Source organism: Protopterus annectens, chromosome 9.part0 (assembly GCF_019279795.1).
Source record: "Protopterus annectens isolate FY-2018-M chromosome 9.part0, PAN1.0, whole genome shotgun sequence".
Classification (NCBI taxonomy): domain Eukaryota; kingdom Metazoa; phylum Chordata; order Ceratodontiformes; family Protopteridae; genus Protopterus; species Protopterus annectens.
In genome coordinates, this window is record NC_056743.1 from 418,189,914 (window position 1) to 418,210,108 (window position 20,195).

Here is a 20,195-nt window from a genome sequence, read left to right on the forward strand (position 1 = left end):
CAAATCCTTAAAAATGGATTTCTGAAACAGAGATACAGTATGATTCATTGGTGGCATAAATGTAGAGTTGTGATATCTAAATTCGTGTGCTGAATCATTAGTTTCAGTATCCTGAAAAAAACAATTTCAAATTTAATTTTCTACAAAAACTCAAAACATCATCCACCAATCTGTCCTCAGACAAAAAAACAGGGATATATGAAAGGCCTTTATTCAATACCTTAAGTTCAACATCAGAGAGGGTATAGGAAGAAATATTACAAACATTTATTGTTTCTTGGTGATCAACTGTATCAGGGTCTGCAGATCGTCGACCCTGCTTGTGTTTCCTCCCAATATCTAACCCTATGTTAAAAGTCAGTATGAGAAATGGAGATAAACTCTGAATGTATCTAGGTTTTCAGGCCCCCTGAAGAGAATCCTGTAGTCATTCACTTCAACAGATTTTTTAAACAGTAAAATCCGTGTCCAAATGAACCATCAGAATTTACCTCCAAGGTGAAATTCTCTGACTGGGAGTAAGGTTAAAAATAAATATCTCATGGGTCTACTTCACTCTGTCAAAGGCCGACAATATCGAAGCTGATATTGTTGGCACCAGAACGTCAAAAGCGAAAGTCCTCTCACGTGTAAACGGAAATCTCCGTAAGGGGAGATTTCCATTTACTGCAGTGTAGTGTGATCTCGGAGTTGGTATATTTAAGTAGCGGGGGTGTGGGGAGTGCCCCCTGCATAGAGCAATTTGTGTTGTGTTTGGGTGTTTTTTTTTTTTTTTTTTTTTTTTTGTGTTTGATGGTTTTGACTTTTTCGTGTTGAATATTACGCTGTCGACAGTTCGTGTTTTCGAAAGCGTAATATGGACGCGTATCTCATTATCATAGCACCTGGATGGAAAGCAGACAAGGTTAAAATCTGATGACATGATAGCTGCTAGTGGAAAAGCGGTCTTTCTCTGGAACCCTCAAAATAAGAATAACTGCATACATTCTTTCCTGCCCAATTCCAACTTGTAAGAGACTCTCTCTATAGAATGTGTCTTCCAGGTCCTTCTGATAAAGTGGAAGGTGACTGCTAAGTTGTTTTGGTTCCTACTGAAACAATGAGAAATGGAACTGTAACTTTTGTTATAGTCAAACCGAAAGATGGGGAAAATATAAGCAGGTCCAAAACTTCAAGGTATAGCGAGTCTGTTTAGCTATTAGAAATAATTTCTTGAAATATGCAGTTTATCTAACCTTTCCCTATACAAAGCCATGGACAACACTAATAGCAAAAGCTCACTTAGTCTTAATATCCTCTCATTTATATGTACAGATAACATAAAAATAACACAGTAAATGCATTATTTGGGGAACTTCACCACAGACACCCATCTTGTATAGTGCAAATCAGTTCAGAGGAAATGGATATTTTAAGTACTGTCTGATTTAATTGTGTATATATTTTTATAGCTGTACATATATATATATATATATATATATATATCTAAATATATATATATATATATATATATATATACTCTGTGTATACATGTGTACGTGTGTGCACATGTTCATAGAGATACACATATCCACACAGCCACAGATTGTCTATATATATATATATATATATATATATATATATATATATATATGTATGTACATACAGATGGTTGATTTTTAGTGTAGTCTGCAGAAAGGTATTCTTTTTGTCTAGATTTTACTCATGTATGTCCTTTCACTTAAACTAAAGTTCTATGGGATGATAATTTTCCTTACATGTTTTACTCTTTCTACAACATGGAAAAAATGAATTCTTGACACAACTTGTAGCATCTAATGCTACTGAATCTAAATATTTTTATTTATTTATTTTTATTTATTTTACATTTGTTAACCGGGAGAGTCCGACTGGATACATGTCCATTTTCAGCGGAGGCCCGGGGAGAAAAGCTCCAAGTACATAACAGACATATGAACATTGTTAATGCAAAAAAAGGAAGATAGTTGAGTTCTAAATACAATATAAAGATACATCACATCTTGGGAAAAAAAACAGCAGCAGCATATAAAAAAAAACATAGGTCAGTTACAAAGGCGCCTTGTTAAAAGCGGTTAAGGATAGTGAGGTAAGAGAAGGGTAAATGATAGTGGTTAATCAGGTTTGGAACAGGGACATTGCCAGAGAGTATTGAGATGGGGTTTAAGCTTTTTTTTGAATTGTAGGAGTGAGGGTTCTGAGGTGAGCATGGGCGGTAGGGAGTTCCACATTTTACCTACAAAGTTTGAGAATAGAGAATCCCCAGCAGAATTATTGGCTTTGGTAGTTTGAGCTAAGATCTTATTGGAGGAGCGTAAAGATTGCAGGTTAATATAGGGGTTAATGATGTTTTCAGAGCTCGTGTTTTCTCTGGGTGATACAGTATCTGGTGAGCCGCTTTGAGTTGGTTGAAATGGAGTTGGCTGGAAAACTCTAACCACCCTAGTTGCTTCAAGTTAGTGCAGTGGTGCGTTCTAAAGGTGGAATTTGTGGCAAATCTAGCTATGTGATTGTAACAAGAAGCAAGTTTGTTAAGGGTGGTCTTGTTTAGGTTTGTAAAGAGGGGGGAGGCATAGAAAAGAGTTGATAGTAGGTGTGTGCTGGCAATTGTAATTTTAGCGTGAGGAGTGAGAAAGTGTTTTACTTTATAGAGAGAGCCAAGCTTTTTATTGACGGTTTTGATGGTAAGATTGAAATGGGTGTCAAATTTAAGGGAGTTATCAATGGTAACACCTAATAGCTTTGTGTGAGCTTCTGGTGATATAGTGATTCCATTGGAGGATGTAATAGAGAAGGTGGGGGGAAGAGTCTTGTTAGTGGGTGAGAAAGTAAGTAGTTTTGTTTTGTTGGTTGAGAACTAGTTGTCGACTTGAGAACCATTTTTCTATTAGGTTGAAGGTGTCTTGGGTTGAAGCAGTGAGGTCTGCCAGGTTGGAGGCAGTGCTGATGATAGTCGAATCATCTGCATATTGAATGCATGTGGCATGGGGGTGATTGTGGGCAGGTCATTAACAAAGATGGTGAAGAGAAGAGGGCCAAGAATAGATCCTTGGGGAACTCCAAGTGTAACAGGTAGGCATGTAGATAATTTGTCCTGCCATAGAACAGCCTGTTGCCTATTGGACAGGTAGGATTGGAACCATTTCAGCGTGGAATTGCTGAGTGATAGTTTTTTTAATGTATGGAGGAGTTGAATGTGGTTCACCATATCAAAGGCCTTGGAGAGGTCTAAGAAAAGAGCAGATGATAGTTTATTATTGTTTCTGAAGTTATTGATGGTATTAGAAAAGGATAGTAGGGCTGATGTGGTACTGTGATTTGGCCTGAAGCCATGTTGGGAGTTAGCTAGAATTTTATTTTTGGTGAGGTGTTCCATCAGTTGTTTGTGGACACACTTTTCCATAATTTTGGCCAGGGGTGAGAGTATAGCTATAGGTCTGTAGTTGGTTAGCTCTAGTGAGCTACCACCTTTATGGAGAGGAATAATGTGGGACATTTTCCATATGGAGGGATGAAGGCTTCTGACAAGGTACGGTTTATGATTATGGAGACGGATAAGAAATGGCCTCAGCTGCTTTTTGCAGAAACTCAGCTGGGAGAAGGTCAGCTGCTAGCTTAGTGGGTTTTAGTTTTTTAAGAAGAGATGTTATAAAGGATATGGGTACTGGATCGAAGGTAAATAGATGATCTGATGTAGTTGTAGTATTCTGCTGGCATGGGTAGTGGAGTGGGCTGGTTGTTTGTTTGAATTGTGTGGCCAGGGATTGTATAGTTTCTGTGAAGAAACTATTGAATGTGTTAGCAATGTTTACAGGGCACTGTTTGCAAGTTGTTGGAGTGGGGGTGGTTGCCTGGCCTGGGTGCAGGAGCTTGTTTAAGCCTGCCCAGAATTTTTGTGGATTATTAAGGTGTTTGTGTTGGAGGTGGAGGAAGAAGTTTTTTTTTATCATTTAAGATCATTCTTTTAGTTTCATTTCTAAGTTGCCAGAAGGTTTGGTGGGAGTGTGGGTCTTTAGAGGTACGCCATGTGACCCACATCTTGTTTCTAGATAGGATTTTGGATTTTGTTTCCTTAGAGAGCCATGGTGCGGTTTTGGTTTTAGTTCTAATGGACCGTATTGGAGCATGGGAATCTAGAATCTTGAGGAAGGTGGTGTTGAAGTAGATAACTGCCTCTTCAAGAGGAAGAGACTTGAGTATTGTCCAGTTGTGGGCTTTAAGTTCAGTTTGAAAAATGGAGGCGTTGAATTTATTATTATTCCTGATTTTTTATGGTTGTAAGAAGGGGGTGATTTTCTTGAATTTGATAACATAGGTGAGTAAGTGATCACTCATGTCCTCTGGGTGAGTACCTGCTGAGTACTGGTCAGGATCTTTATTAGTAAGGATCCAGTCCAGGATGCTGTCTTTGTTTTGGGGTTTACCTAGTCTGGTAGGAGTGGATATGAGCTGAGAAAAGCCATGTAGATTTATGCTGCTAGATGGGGAGCTAGATGAGAAGGAATTCCAATCGATGTTGAAGTCACCTAACACTATGGATTCCTGGGGGTGAGTTTGAGTAAACCAGTTAACTGATGGACCCTTTTCAGCCATGACCAAATATGTAAAAGAACTCAAGGATATTTTGTCACAGTAAAAATAACAAAGTGGTGAGCTTGCTGGGATATGTGAAATGACCTACAAATTATTAAATTTGTAGGAAACCTGATCTGAGAGCATCCACCAATTAAATGAGCTTCTCCTTCTCATGCAGCAAATGGAAGCTGGCAGAATCAAACCCTAGACTATAGGATGAGGATCATCCGCAACTCTTATAGTCCTCCATTGTAAACTGCCAGACATGGGGGGTAATGTGAACATGCATCTGTTCTAGTCTTTATGAGCATCTCACAGCCATTGAAGTGACAGTATAATGTTCTAATGGTTAAGTTCTTAAACAGACAAACACCACCACATATTCTGTAAAAGTCCTGCATATAAGGGCATGCCAGAGTTGAAAGGCAGTGAACCAAAGCTTGCTTTTACTTTGTCATTTTTATTGTGGGATATGCAAGTATACACCTTGTCATTATACAGATATGTATGTGTTTGTTGTATACTGCTTATCAAATTGACTTTTGTAGATGGGAGCCAGGAAGAAAACATCATGGAGTATGCATAAAGTATAAAATTCAACAAAGTTAAATAAAAAATGCAAAATAACAAAATAAAACATACATGTGACAAATGTACATTATCACACACATTTCCACACACATTGTTTATTATAAAATTACTTTCAATTAATGCATTTTGTAAGCCAAAACATGAAGCCTGAAGCATATTTATGCTATGTCATTGTAAAGAAGAGGTCAAATAGTTATATAATAGATGTGTGTGTTTATAGAAAGAAATGAAATGGCATTTCTAAACTGAAAAAAAATGTTAAGCCTTCTGCAGGCTAGGCTTAAGGTATTTTCAGCAGTCTAAGGGTTTGTTTTATTTATTTCATTTTATTAAAAGAGTAAACCAGTTAACTGATGGACCCTTTTCAGCCATGACCAAGACCAAACTTGTATGCAATACATGTAGGCATATTTGGCAAAGAGATATAATTACAAATCTTCAGTGTAAAATGTTTAATTCACAGTGGTGCATATTCAGCTGTCATTACTGACAATAAGTGCTACATATGTCATCACCAGCAGTACAACCGTAAAAGACCAGTATACAACCAGCAAAAAGCTGCAGTATGTATACTGTGTACCTACATTTAACGGAAAGGACACTTCTCATATTGTAGGAGAAGAAGCACATTCCTGTTGCACAGGACTTTATAGCCAAGACTTGTACAGATTTTGGTTTGGTAGGGGTAGTTACATTATAGCATTGGGTAATGCTAACTTAGTAGACCTAACAGTAACAAACAGGGTATGCACATTTAATTACAGTTTAGCAGAAACACTGTTCTTATGATTGAAAATAAATTCCTTAAGGAAAGATTTTGAATTAATTCATAATGACAATAATGCTCTTGAAAAACAGTTTATTCTAAGCTGCAAGTTGGAGCTGACTCGAACCATTGTCTCCAGTATTATAGTTTGTTTCTGGCTTGTAGAAAAAAATATGAAATTATGTAATAGTCTAACAGAAAACAACTCAAAAAAATTACCAAAAAAGCTAGCAAAAAAAGTAATGTGACATTTATTATTATTTTCAACTTTTAAAATCGACAAGAAGCAGCATCATTTGTGTCTTTTCATAAGTCCTTTATTGATATAATGTTCGAGGGCAAATGAGCACTGTGTTGTGTTGCAGTATCACGATCCATGCTTAATATATTTCTTTTTATTCAAATTAAATAACATTAAAAAACTAACTTTCAGTGTAAAAACCTTTAAGTAAGATGAGAAAACAGAGGCAGGAAGCATCTGGTTGGTTGAGATTTCAATTCCATCTTTGTAATAGGTGGGGACGGTCTGCCTATAGTGAGAGTTCAAATAAGTGTTGTACCAAACTGGTAGAAAAACAAGGCCAACCAGGGGAGAGAATCCGGTTGGTTTAACATCCAGTTTTGTTGTTGCTAGCCTGGGATGCTCTGCCTATAGAAATTATCCTGCAAAGTTTTGAGCATAAAGACATGGGTGGAAGCAACAAGACGTATCATGTTTAAGTGCCCAATGGTTGTTGGAACAAACCCTTTAAAAAATTTGGCCAATGGGGTCTTTGGGGTGGATGTTAGAAAAGCTAATGCATGATAGGGTGTTCCTGAAATCTTTTCAAATCTAATAGGAAGTTTAGACTGTACCACTGATTGGTGGTTAACCAAAACATTCTTGGTGGTAATTGGTGGGGAACTTTTCTCAGCAGATTGGAGTGTATAGCTTTTTTTCATACAAGGTTTATGATTTTCAAACAGTAAACCAGTGGAAAAAGAAGTAACAAATATAATGAATAAACTGGGGCTCAGTGTGCCACACTTTCATAATGTAAGAAGGTTGAAACCTGGTCTGGGGCAATTTCGGACTAGCAGTTAATCCACATATGTATATACATCAATGAGCAGCGAAAAACATTATCTTATTTGGGTTTCTTTTAGCCTTTGGATACATGATAAACTACAGGAAACATTAGCAGTGCTTTTGCTTGTGCTTCTTCAGATCTGCCTTTTTCTCTCTCACTCTTCCCGAAACCCCCTTTTTTAATCTCTCCCTTGTTTCTTTGTTATTTTAAAACAAATAGTGCATTTGAACATACTTAGTGGTAAACTCCTTTCTATTGGGCTTTATGAATCTGATCACTAGCAGTGCGACCAGATGCTGCTTTTGTCATGAAGTGGTTCAAAACCTATGTTTAGAGTTTTTTTTAGGGGTGAGCGTGGTAATCGTCCATGGTCTGAAGGGGAAGTCAAACCAGTAGGGAAAACCTGAAGCAAAGATACTGTGTGGCCTGGGGAGTTTGGTAGCATGAGGTGAGAGAGGTATGATTAACAGGAAAATAGAAGTTGTGTGAGTCGTGGGACTAATCCTTTCTATGCCTTCAGTTTTTAATTATTTTGTGGGGTTGTAGGAGGATGAGAGCTTTTAACTTGTTTTTTTTTTTATATAAAAAAACAGTGAGGGTCGGGGTTATGGAAAACTGGGTTTGGGGAGCAACCTGACTGGGTTAGTTGAGAGAGAGGAACCAATGAATCAATCAAACCATCACCAGTATGAAAACAGAGAAATAAAAACAATCAAAAAATCAAATGATCGAATAGAATCACTGACTCTCCATATTAAAACAAGTAGTACAAGCTTAAGGAAACAGGATGTTTTGTGGGTATTAGTAAAAACCGTGATGGTGGGGATTTTCCAGGTTGAGCATGCTTGTGCTGGAGACCTGGGTGTTGAGTCCTGGGGTTTTGTTTGCTTCTATCCTAATTTGCCACTCCAGCTCCTTCTTTTCCAGTTGGTCGTTGAATGGTCCTGGTAGCTCTTCTTTAGGTAATCTGTCCAGAACATGGAACAGGAAGGTGTCATGACCCAATTTTTGGATTTTGTGTTTAGCTAGAGTGTTTAGGTTTTCATGTCTGATGTCGGTAAGTGGCGGGCTATCCTAGTCTTTAGCCTGTTGATTATCTTTCCGATGTAGAATGAGGAACATCTCATACATATTGGGGTTTGTAGATCACACCTTTGGAATTGCAGTTGTTGGGTTCTTTACTGTGGTAAGAATGATTTATGTTGGGGCATAGAAATCCTGAGTGGTTGCTTATAAAGGAGCAGTAACGGCAGTTGAAGGGTCCGTCCTTTTTCCACGAGTTACTGTCGGACCCAAGCTTCTTCCTGCCCTGTCCAGGTAGTCCGTGATATTGAGGTTCCTTTTCAGGTTAAATTTTGGTCTGTCTTGGGAGAATGTTGTTTACAGAGGGGTTGTTGCTAAGGATTATCCATTTATCTCTTATAATTCCATGATAGATTTGCTGTCCGTGGAAAATGTGATGATTGTTACTAAGTTGTTGGTTCCATTTTATGGTTTCTCCTCCTGTTCCTGTGTTCTCCTCCACTGTCTTCCATGTTTGGAAAATTTAGGTTCTGTTGTTTGTTTGGAGATAAAGCTAAGTATGTCCCAAACAAATTTTTTGGAATGGCCCCAAGCTAGAAAATCTTTGTCCAGGTTATCGGTGTTGGTCAGTAAAACATGTAATTCCTTGGAAACCTCCACCATCGTCAGACCTTGTGACTTTATAACATTTATTTTGGTCTTGGAAGGATGCATGCTGTTCCTATGAAGCAGAAAATTCAAGTTCACCCTGGTGGTTTTGTGATAAAGGCTGTTTGAGAGATTTGTAGAGCCCCTTGGTTTTGAAATTTGTAGATCTAGGAATATGGCCTTGGTCCACTTGTGGGAGGTGGTGAACTTCAGGAATTCAGTGGAGCTACTGATATGTTTGTAAAAGTCCAACAGCATCCTATGTGTTGAAAGAAAATGGAGGCGTACATGTGTTCTTGCTCCCATTTCCCCATAGCCATGTTGTCTAAGCTGCGGGCCATGGCTGCACTCATTGCAGTACCCCTTTTCTGCTTCTAAAAGTTATTATTAAATCCAAAATTATTCTCCAACAGAGTTTGTAGGAGCCTGCTGATGGTTTTGGTTGTAGTGTTTGCATCAGAACCTTGGTCATGCAAGGATTTGACTACTGTTCTGTTACAGTAGTTTTGTGGGAGCACTGTGTAGAGCGCTTCCATATCTGTGGTGATGAGCAGCGAGTTGTCTTTGCTAGGCACAGCTCGGATCTTTAAAAAATAACTGATATCAAGCATGAATGAGGGGTTTTGCTCTGCTTGGGACATTAACTGTATTTCCAGTTAGATGGAGAGTGGTTCCATGATATTGCCTCCACTTGCTATAACCAGTCTGTAAGGGGGGATATGTGATATTTTTGTGAGGGTTAGGAATCCCCAAAAAATTTGGGATCTTGGGGTCAGTGACTGTGATGAAATCCAGGAGTCTGTCGCTGATCAGTCCAGCTTCACTCATCTCAAATAGCTCCATCATGATGTTTTCCCAAACAGCTTTCACCTGATTCAGATTGCATCCTTCATAAAGTTTCCTTGTTGAGCATGGTGTTAATTTTCCAGTTGTAAGCATTTGTGTCCATGACCAGAATACCCCCACCTTTATTGACATTCATGATCTTCCTGGTGTGGTCTGAGCTGAGGGACTTTAGAGCTTTGCATTTGTATGGTTTTAGATTTAAGTATATGGGTTTGGAAGTTTTTTTTCAAGAGTTTCCTGATATTTGATTCACATTATGTTTCAAATGCGGTCACTGATGGGGTTTATCCATTTTTCAATAGCTTAATGTTGCTGGGCTGGGTCTGTCTTTGTCACAGAAGAATAGCTTAAGGTTTATTTTTCTTGTAAACATTTTGAGGTCGATGGTGGTCCATACATCTCCCCTTTGGTGTGGGGCAAAAGTCAGAAATTTGAGTAAATTAAGTTCAGTAGTTAGTGTTTTTTTTTTGAGTGGTTCCATACCTTGTACCTGGGTTGCTCGGGATGTTCCTTCAGTTTAGAAGATTTACGAGAGGGACCTATAGGTGTTTCAGGTCCCTTTTCCCTTGCCAGGTCTTCTCCCTGTTGTGGGGGAGGTTTACGAGAGATGCTCTTAACCTGGGATGGTAGACCTCCTTGGCATGTTGGTTTGGTTGGGAGGTAGGAGTGCAGTTGGTGGTCCTCAAAGGGCCTGGAGCAGTCTGAGGTGTGGTGTCATTCCAGGGGTCCAGCTGTAGAGAGTCCATGCCTTCTCAAAAAACTACCTGTTCATTTTGAGAAGTAGCGTTAGAACTATTACTTGGTAGGGGTTCGTTTGGGTTAATCTGTGGTGTAGGTCCTTCAGTCGGGCTTGTGTGTCTCTCTTGTCTTCTGGTATGGTGGGGGGGCTTGATGCTCAGTTGTCGTGTCTCTCTGTTAAACCAGCCGGAGTTTCTCCCCAGTCGGCCTTGTTTTTCCACCCGTTTGGTTCAGTACTTATTCAGACTCTCACTATAGGTGATGATGGTCTGCCTATTACAGAAATGGGATTGAAATCTCAACCAACCTTCTTGCCTCCGTTTTCTCATCTTACTGAAAGTTTTTTTTTCACTCAAAGTTTGTTTTTCTAATGTATAGTTTAAGTAAAAAGAAATATATTGAGCATGGATCATGATATTATAAAACAAGACGGCGCTCATCTGCTCTTGAAGATTATATCAATAAAGGACTTATGAAAAGACAAGAATGATACTGCTTCTGGTCAATTTTAAAAGTGAAAAATAATAATAAAGGTCGCATTACTTGTTTTTTTTCCCCTTTTTTCTGTAATTTTTTTGAGTTGTGAACCCATCAGGTAGATTACCTAGTCCAGCTGTTGGAGGCTTTAGGCTATCTTAATTAAAGGGTGTTTAGGTAAACAATATTTTTTTTACTAACAGAAAACAGACAGTGGAACACATATGTGATGTAATATCTATGTTGGTCCAGTAGAAGGTGTTGCATAACATCTGTATTTACTGGTTTGTATAATTTATATTTTTGTGTGCGGTATCATTCTTATTCTTGACCTCTATTTTAATAAAAAGCCAATAAAAAATTTATCTGTAAACATGGTAGGTTTCTTTTCTGTGGTTTTTTTTTTTTTTTTTTGGGGGGGGGGGTCTGTCTTCCTGATCTTACACAGTATAATGACATTTGATGTCCTAAGGACACCTCATCCCATGCTGTCTGGTCATTTCCCCGTTTTACATGTAAACTACACATTTCTTTACGGTACAATCTGGTTACTTCCCAACCCCTCTTAATAAAGTATATACATTTGTCCAATGTATTCTTCCATTTCCTGTACTGTATCTGATCCTGTTACCACTTTAAGAAGGGAACTGCACACACCCATTCCCCTTTGTCTTAACTGTCCTGCTACAGACTTCTACAGCTAACATTAAAGCAAGTTCAAGTTGCTGAGTGGTTATCTTGAATCATACTCTGTAATATCTTTCCAAAAAATTCTAAAAAATATCCTTAGAAAATGACTAGCAAATCACAATGCAAGGGTAAGGCTGTGAAAGCCAATGTCCTTCATCTTAGAGTTTTGGGTTTGAGCCCTCCAGATTCTGCTTGCAAAGTGTACCGGTATGAACAAGTCACTTAACCAAGTGCTCTTTTGTCACCCAGCAGGCACCCATGCACCCCATCAGGGTGATAAACAGTAGATGTGACACTGACCACTTTAGGGCCTCTAACTATTCTGTTTCCTTTATTACATTAAGATATTCCTGTATTACTCTTCAGCAGTCAAAGTTGTGGATGGCCATCATGGAAAAGAAGTGGTGACTGTTACGTTATTTTCAAACCTTTAAAATAGCATCAACATATAAGGCTTGAAAAGTGATGACTAAACAGGCAGTAAAGGTTCTCCATCATCTCATGGCATATCTAGAGACCGAACCAGTTAGGCAATTAAAGGATGGGGGCATGAAATGTTTTACATGTGGGGAATAATGGGAACACTGACTTGAATAAGTTGTGGAGAACAGGGTGAGGATTCCTCAAGTCTTTTCTGCTCTCAAAAATGGACCTCAGTCAGTAATATGCATTTGTAAGAACACTTCTTGAAAGGGATTCTCTGCCACTCCTGAAATCATATGTCTTTTGCTTCTGGTCTCTGAATAAGTAGCAAAAGGCCCATGACAATCCAAACTCAGAATTAGTGGCAACAGGTCCATGACATCCCAAACTCCAAATTAGTGGGCACAGGTCCATGACATTCCAAACTTTGAATTAGTAGGAACAGGTCCTTAGCATTGCATGTATTTAGCCCAGATGCTTCATTTCACTTCTTTAGGTGCCTTAAGTATATAAAATATCAAATGTACAAAAATTCTGTCATCCCCAGAATTACCTCAAAAAGCTATATTTTAGCTGAAGCCATCATATGTTACAGTGGGTCTACTTCAAAATCCAGAAGCCCAAAATCCTGCCTTTAAAATCCCGAAACGAAAATAATGAAACCATGGAAACTTTTAAGAGGGCAAGTATACACTTGGCCATATGGTTACAAAACTAATGCCAAGGTAAGTAAGCCCACCTAGGTGGGGACTATGCCCCTCACATCTTTCAATGTGGGGGGGGGGGGGAGATGTGCCTCCCACACCTCCCTAACTATATATACTAACTCTGGGATCACACTACAGTGGTGAAAAGGGCATGTTGGCCAAGAGTATACTTAATTTTATTTTCATCTTGGGATTTTTAAACATCGGGATTTTGGGTATCAGGATTTCTAAGTAGACCCATTACAGCTACTGTTTCCAGTTCCTCTTATGAATGCCCAGGCATTCCAGCCAAAGATAGAAACCCTCCTCCTTGCTTTGTCTGTTTCTGGCACTCGCCACAGTGAGCAATATCCAGTAAAGCTCTAAAGAGAGTCTACATCTGAATTTCAGGCTCCTCTTTGTCTCGAGCAAAAGCAGCAGTAGCTCTCTTAACCAGTCGTCTTTAACTTACGAGTTTATCAACCTACTCCCAAGAACGAGTTAAGGTTTGGAAGGCATTATGCCAGTGTTCTCTACATTCTTTTCCCATTACTCATGTTCCAGTAATCTGGGCAATGCAAGGCTGATGTTCACATGGGAACTACCCAGTCCCTCATAAGGCTTTAGAATTTGACGGGAGAGAGAGCAATCCAGAGAGACCTATCTTGCAGATCCCAGAGGATAATCCCAACATCTGTTGTATACACCAAACAAAGGGTGCACAGCCTATGATGAAGTATGCCATTGTGAGAGAATGTGCTATACTGTACCCCTTTGATATCATCTTCATGTATCTTTAAGCCAGCTCTAGATGTTTACCCCAAGCCAAGAAGCGTCTTGTTTCTGGAAGAAAAAAAAGAACTAGGTTTGCATATGCTGCGTTAATAATATGAAACCAGTTTCACATGCAGCCATGTCTTATCCTTCCATCCTATGTCCAGTAACAGAGATCCTTAAGCATAGTTCAGATCTGTACAAATCATTAATATGATGACCGTAATCCAGTCCTGCAGCGGAGACAGCAGTCTCTTATGCTTGTAGCATATACAGTCTATAAATACAAATAATGATATAAGACTGCATGCTGCAAGCTACATCAACTTTGGTTTCAGACTGTGTAATACCATACAAAAAGAAATCACATTCCTACAGGACAGATGACTGTTAAAAGTCCGTCTTCTAGGACATGGATGGTAAAATGGGGAATTTATCTATGAAACTGATTTAAAGAATGGGGTCAGAAACAAAACTGCTGCATTAAATGCCATTGTATACACTGATGATATACCAGGCATCAATAAACTTCTTTGGAATAGGGTAGGAGGTCGGTCTAGCTTTTATATCCACCCAGTGGATTGTAATATTCACGGATACTGTGACTTTTCTTTTACTGCACCATTTAGCTGTTACTGCAAATGATTAATTCGGCAGGGTGTGGAAGGTTGAGTTCATTTCTCCATTTGTCACAGTATTTAAGGATGTGCCTAGTAGAGGCAAGATGTGGCCATCTGGTTTACAAATTGCATGAGGGAGCATACAAACTACTTGTTGTCATAGAAACAAGAGAGTGACTTGGTGGCTAAAAACTGTGGTAGTACAAAACTATTTTTTGAATGTACAACTGTGTGTCCATTAATAATAAAATTAGTAAATGACAAAAAAAATTGTAACCAGCTCCTGAAGAGCCTACATAGAGAAGAAAGCATGGCTTTTGTGCTGTGGGAGGAAGCATAGGTAAGAACAAGTATGTGAAACCATTGAGTGATGGAAGAGTGATCAACCTGTTATGAGCAACCACCAGTGGAAAGTGAAAAAAATGTACTACAGAATTTCTTCTGAGAGATGGAAATATCATTGGTGTAAGTGACTGACCTCCAAATACAGGAACTCCTCCTACTGAAAAAAAAAAAAAAAAAAAAAAAGCTGATACAACTCATTTGTCTACAGTAATTGGATGGAACCTGTTTAAAACTGACATTCCTTAACAACAGGAAACAGTCTCCTAATTTTATTTTTGCCAGTTGAGAAAATCATATTAAAAAGCCACCTAATGCTGCATGTCATTCTTCCAATTAAATTATTTTTCAAAGGACACAAATGTATAGAAAGTACTTCAGAACTATGCACAGAAAGCAAAATCATTTGCATTTAATTCTACAGGACAGACTGCACAATCTTACATGTGGGTGCAGCATCTTGTAATGATCATCATTGATACTCTGCATGATAAGTCACCTCTTTATGTAGTCCAAAGATCTATCTTACACTAAACAAATAATTCAGGACTCTGTGTATTCCTTGTTTAAAATAAATTCTACCAATACTTAGACAACATTTTAATACGTTTGTGATGTCAGAAGTGTCACAAAGCTAGTAATCAAAATTTGGTAGATGTTGTAACAGAATATTTAAAAAGTCACTTAACTAGTCATGTGTAGCTTAATAGAGGAAGACAGCATTTCAATTATGAACAAGAAATGGCTACTTCAAACATCTGTGATATTAGATTTCCCAAATCACAACCTCTGCCAATAATAGGTGGCATCTTTTAAATCTTGGCATTTTTAAACACCATAACTAGTCTTTTCACCAAACAGCTTCCATAATTACGTAAATGGTTCTAGTCGTTTCTTGCTAGGTCACTCCTTGAGGCCATTCAAGTCTTCAATCCACAACAGTATTGTGTTTCTTCTACCAGCTCTACTGGATGCATCCCTAAAGAATGATGCCATTTACCCTTGCATTAGGCAGAACTACAGTACACTGATCTAAATGACTGCATTATTTTTGGTACCTTTTTCTTCTCTACTAACCAACCACTGAATCACCGAAGAGATTATTTCTTAAGACTCAGTAATTCTCCAAGGCTAAATTAGCTGAAGTGGTGAGCATGCAACAGAGCAATGTGAGAAGCTTTATCACTTCTGTAAGGGGATGCTACACCAAGATACCCAACCGCTATGTGGGCAGATGCAATGATCTTGTCTCCAGTGGGGATTTTCAGGTGATGCAGGAGTTTTAGGATACATTATCACTAATCTTACCTCATGGGCAGGTGAGAAGGGTAACGTTTGCTACTTTTCCTCAACAGTTGGCTTTTCTATCACCTGTGCTACTAACTGAACTTGGTTGATTTGATGCGCAGTTATGCCTTCAATCCTTGGTCATCCAGATCACAGGTTTCATCCCTATGCCACTGACCCAGTGCATCTGCCAGATAGTGTTGTTTTTAACACTGTTCCTCAAAGATGAGTAAATTTATACACAATAGGAATTTTATAAATAAAAGAAAAAATATCACTTTTGATACCATTTACTACAGAAACATTTATAATTCAGTCATACATAATATTAGAATATAGAATGCAATCAAATAAACATACCTTGCTTGGAATATAAATAAAATTTGCATGCACAATACTTTGAAGGAATGCAAGTGCAAATCTTATAATTTTTAATGCTGAATGCTATTGTTTGGACAATTTTCTGGTCTGCAGAAGAATTAGACGAGTAGAAGAATTTACCAAGTTCTGCTACTGTTATACTCTTTTTCATATTGTCTGCCTTCTCACACAGTGTCCATGGCAGATTTCAAATCCTAGATTACCCAGCTGCACTAATGAAAAAAGCTGAACAGATATGTATAGCAAAGTAATTTCCATTAAAAACAGTATTTTTCCCTCAAATAATTTCCAGGTCTGATTTTGAAGCTCCACAATGGAAAGGCATGAAACAAGCCAGCAGCATTTGCTGGTGGTATAATTTTAAATGCAGATAAGTAACTGTTAAATGGAAGACTGGTGTGATGCTTGTAGAAGTCACTCTGAATCTATACCTCATGGACTAGGGAAACCCATGTTTAGGTTTTCATTTTTTGTCCTGACCATCTTAGGAATAATTAAATTGTTAACATGGTATAAAAACACAAAATGCTATACACAAAATAAATTAATTATATTTGGAAGCAGAATAAATAGTGTTTGCTTTTAAAAAATGGACCAATGCCAACCACGAAGACTTCTCCCTCTGCAAAGAAGTTTAGCACAAGTTTGAATCCAAAAATGTAATTTGTTCCTCACTGCAGATGACATAGCTGTGATACCTCAAAAGATAGTGTAGCAAATTTCTGCATGTTAAGGATAAGAAGCCATGAAGCTATTTAACCTTTTACTTTGTATTACTAAGATGATGAAGATGGCAGTTATGAATTTGGTGAGTTCTGGGATTGATTAATATCACAAATAAACCTGTGGGTTTATATATCTCAGGTAAAAATTTAAGCACACATCAAAATAATAAAATGAGGAGCTGGAATGGTGTAAGATAAAATGTGAGTTGAATATATTTAAGAAAATGTGAAAAGAGAACTATGAGAGTATGTACTTCAATCACTGGTGCTGACTAAAGAGACATAAGGTAGAAAAAAAGGTTTAGCTGAAATTTAAGACCCGTGTGTTAGATATACCTATAAGCATGAGAAGAAGCACTGCCATGTTTTAATCAACTTAAACAGAAACTGTGATGGAACCATTTTCAAAAATATGTAAAAAAAAAAAAAAAAAAAAAAAAGTGTCTTCAATTCAAAATAGTGCAAATTTTATTGAGCAAAAACAGAAATTATCTGTTTTTGGTACTAATAAAGTAAATGAAACTCATACACAAGTCTGAAAACTGCATGAAAAATTACATAAGTGAAAGACAAACTACTGGCAAGAACTGCTAAGAATTAATCATCAAGATGTTGAATTTAAACTATACACAGGAATAGGGTATGATATTTTGTTAGTACATATATTTGAAGCAGTAGAGCTTGGAGACCACAACAGTTTCCAGAATTTTTTCAGCTGAGCTTTGCTTGGCTTAGGTGAGGTAAGAGGACAAAATTACTTCAGCCAAACTTTAGCCGTAAAATCCATACTGGAGGATCTCGACACTTGTCCATTAGTGGTATGCTCTCCCTCTATATGCCTTAGCCGGAAAAGGTGAGCTTGGTAAATTCTTGCAGCTCATCTCAAAGCAACTTTACAGACACCATCAACAACATAGGCCTGTAGAGACAGAAGAATATTCCCTTCCAAGAGAAGGGACAACAGACTTCAAGCACTGCAGTAGGGCTGCTTCTTCAGAGGGTATTTTAGGAGGGGGCTTTGGCCAAGGCCTAAACTTTTGATCCGTCTTCTCCTTGCAACCTGTGTCTTACGTGGGACTGCACAATACAGCTTTCTAATTATCCATACACTTTTTATTATGCAGAGCTGTCATCCCCGACAGAGCAGGCAGGCAGGCCTCAATGTTGTCATCACTCATACTCCTAGGGACTAAACTGAATTAGTGGCTCTTGAAACACCTGTACACAGTGTGCATTTGAGCCAAGTGGTATGAAGTGGGCCAGTGAGGGTCCTTATCTCAGTGATTGAAAGGCCTGAAATAAAATAACATTCTTATGATAAACATTTGGACTGGCACCCAAGAGTGAATAGCAGAAAAGAACTGGTAAGCTCAGAATTGAAAATTGCCTCCTAGCTCAGCCAGCGATTTTACTGCCCTAACCATGTTTGCTAGAGAATGCAAGGATTATTTGCCAGGAATGTGATCTCTGAAGGGAAAATAAGTCACCCACTGCAGCAGGTTTTTGAGGTCAGATCAGCACTTCTATATTATTTGCCTTGTGTTCATTGTAAAACACCTTGGGTCCAAAAGAACATGAAGCAAGTAAATGAGTCTTCCAAGACAGTGTTCTGCAGTACATATTCAAACAGGCAAGTGCTGGTCTATTACGGCAATCGGGTGCTTTTTCACACAAATTGTAAATACAGCAAGTATTCACAACAGTAAGCATTTGTAATAAGACTGTCTGACCAAATTACTGGAAGGGCTTTTGATAGTGCAACCTCTTGAATGTATGAAATTTAAGACTCCATCTGCTAAATGTGTTAATGTTTTCCTGGTTATTAAAGAAAAGAGATTCCACTATCTGAGCTTTGATTGGAAATACAGACTGTTACAGAGAAGAAAGGGAGGGCGACAAAATGAGTGGTAAGGTACTGTCCCTTAGGCTGAATCTGAGACCATCCACACAGAATAGGAATTACACAAAAGTGCAAAATAATGAAAAAACATTCTCTACCAGAAGAATATCACTGCAGATATACAGGTACAAAGGAATTCGGACATGGAAACCTTTACAATACAAAAAAATAAGACAAAGAGGAAAAGTAGAAAAGGATATTAGTAATGGAGAAGTTAAATAGAAACAGGGATTTTGGAGTACTTGCAAAGTGAAGGATTTAGTGTAGAAAATGTAATTCAGAAAGCACCACATCAGGATCGATAAATGGCTATCCAAATTAAGGGGAAACCAGTGGAACAGGAAGCAATTGTTCAGGTGCCATACGAAGATAATTTGGAGCCTTCCACAAGAAACCAATATAAACGTTCACTAGAAGCTAGACAGCAAGAGAAGGAACAGGAAACTTTGATGCAGTCAATTTTGTGGAGTGATAGGCCAGTGAGTTCCTGTATGATAGAGCAATGGATGGCACAGGATGAAATTGATGAGAATGTGTCATAGGAAGATGCTATAGAACCTTCTATAGAATGCCCGCAGGAACTGGAAAACAAGGGGTGTGCCCTCAGTTTGGAAGAAAATGAGCTAAGAGAAGAATTGCTTGATTTAATAGACATGGACAGATATATCAAGATCAATGAAAAATAGATTGCAGAAGGTTAATAAAAAAAACAAGTCAGAAGTCTGATAAAACAAATGAAAACGGTAATCGGGATTGTCCATAGAGATCCATGTGGTATAACGGAAGGAAACAGGATATGTTGCTGTGCAGCAACACAGGGTAGTGAGGGCAAGAAAAGGGAACAATCTAATACCATCATGGAAATATTGAATAGAAAAAAAATATAAAGCAATTAAGACAAGATATGTCAGTGTTGAAAGACTGTAGAAGAGGGAATAGATCAACAAAAATGCTAAGAAAGACATGTGATGAAAGCAATGTGCAATATTAGGACAGACCAGACTCTCATGCACTATCACAAAAAAAATTTCAGCACGGGCAGAAAAACTTAGAAGATATGAAGGTAAATATAAAGGAAAAGTGCAAAATAAGCCATTTATTGATGACCCAAAAAAGTTTTATAGAGAAGTGGGAAATAAGGTAAAAGGAATTGAAAGACCGTCAAAAAAAGAAATAGATACATTTTGGAAAAGTATCTCTGAAGATCTTGTGGTACATAAAGATACTACATGGATATTAGAAGTAAAAGATAGAATAAGAAGTTTAAAGGTACAGGATATGAAATGGGATGAAGTAACAGTTAGAGAGATTGAAAGGAAGTTAAGAAAAACCTCTTAATTGGAAAACCCCAGCCCCAAATGCAGTACCTAACTTCTGGTTAAAAGTATTAACATCTTTGCATGAAGATTTAGCCATGAGTAAGAAATATTTATATGCGCACCCAGAACAGACACAAACCTTGCTGACCTGAAAAACAATACTCCTACTTGAGTGAACCTGCAAGCTACCCTAAAATTTATAGACCAGTAACTTGCCTTCCAACAACTTATAAACTATACATGGGAGTAGAACAAAAGGGCAATAAAAGAAAGTCATATGGAACAGAGGATCATTT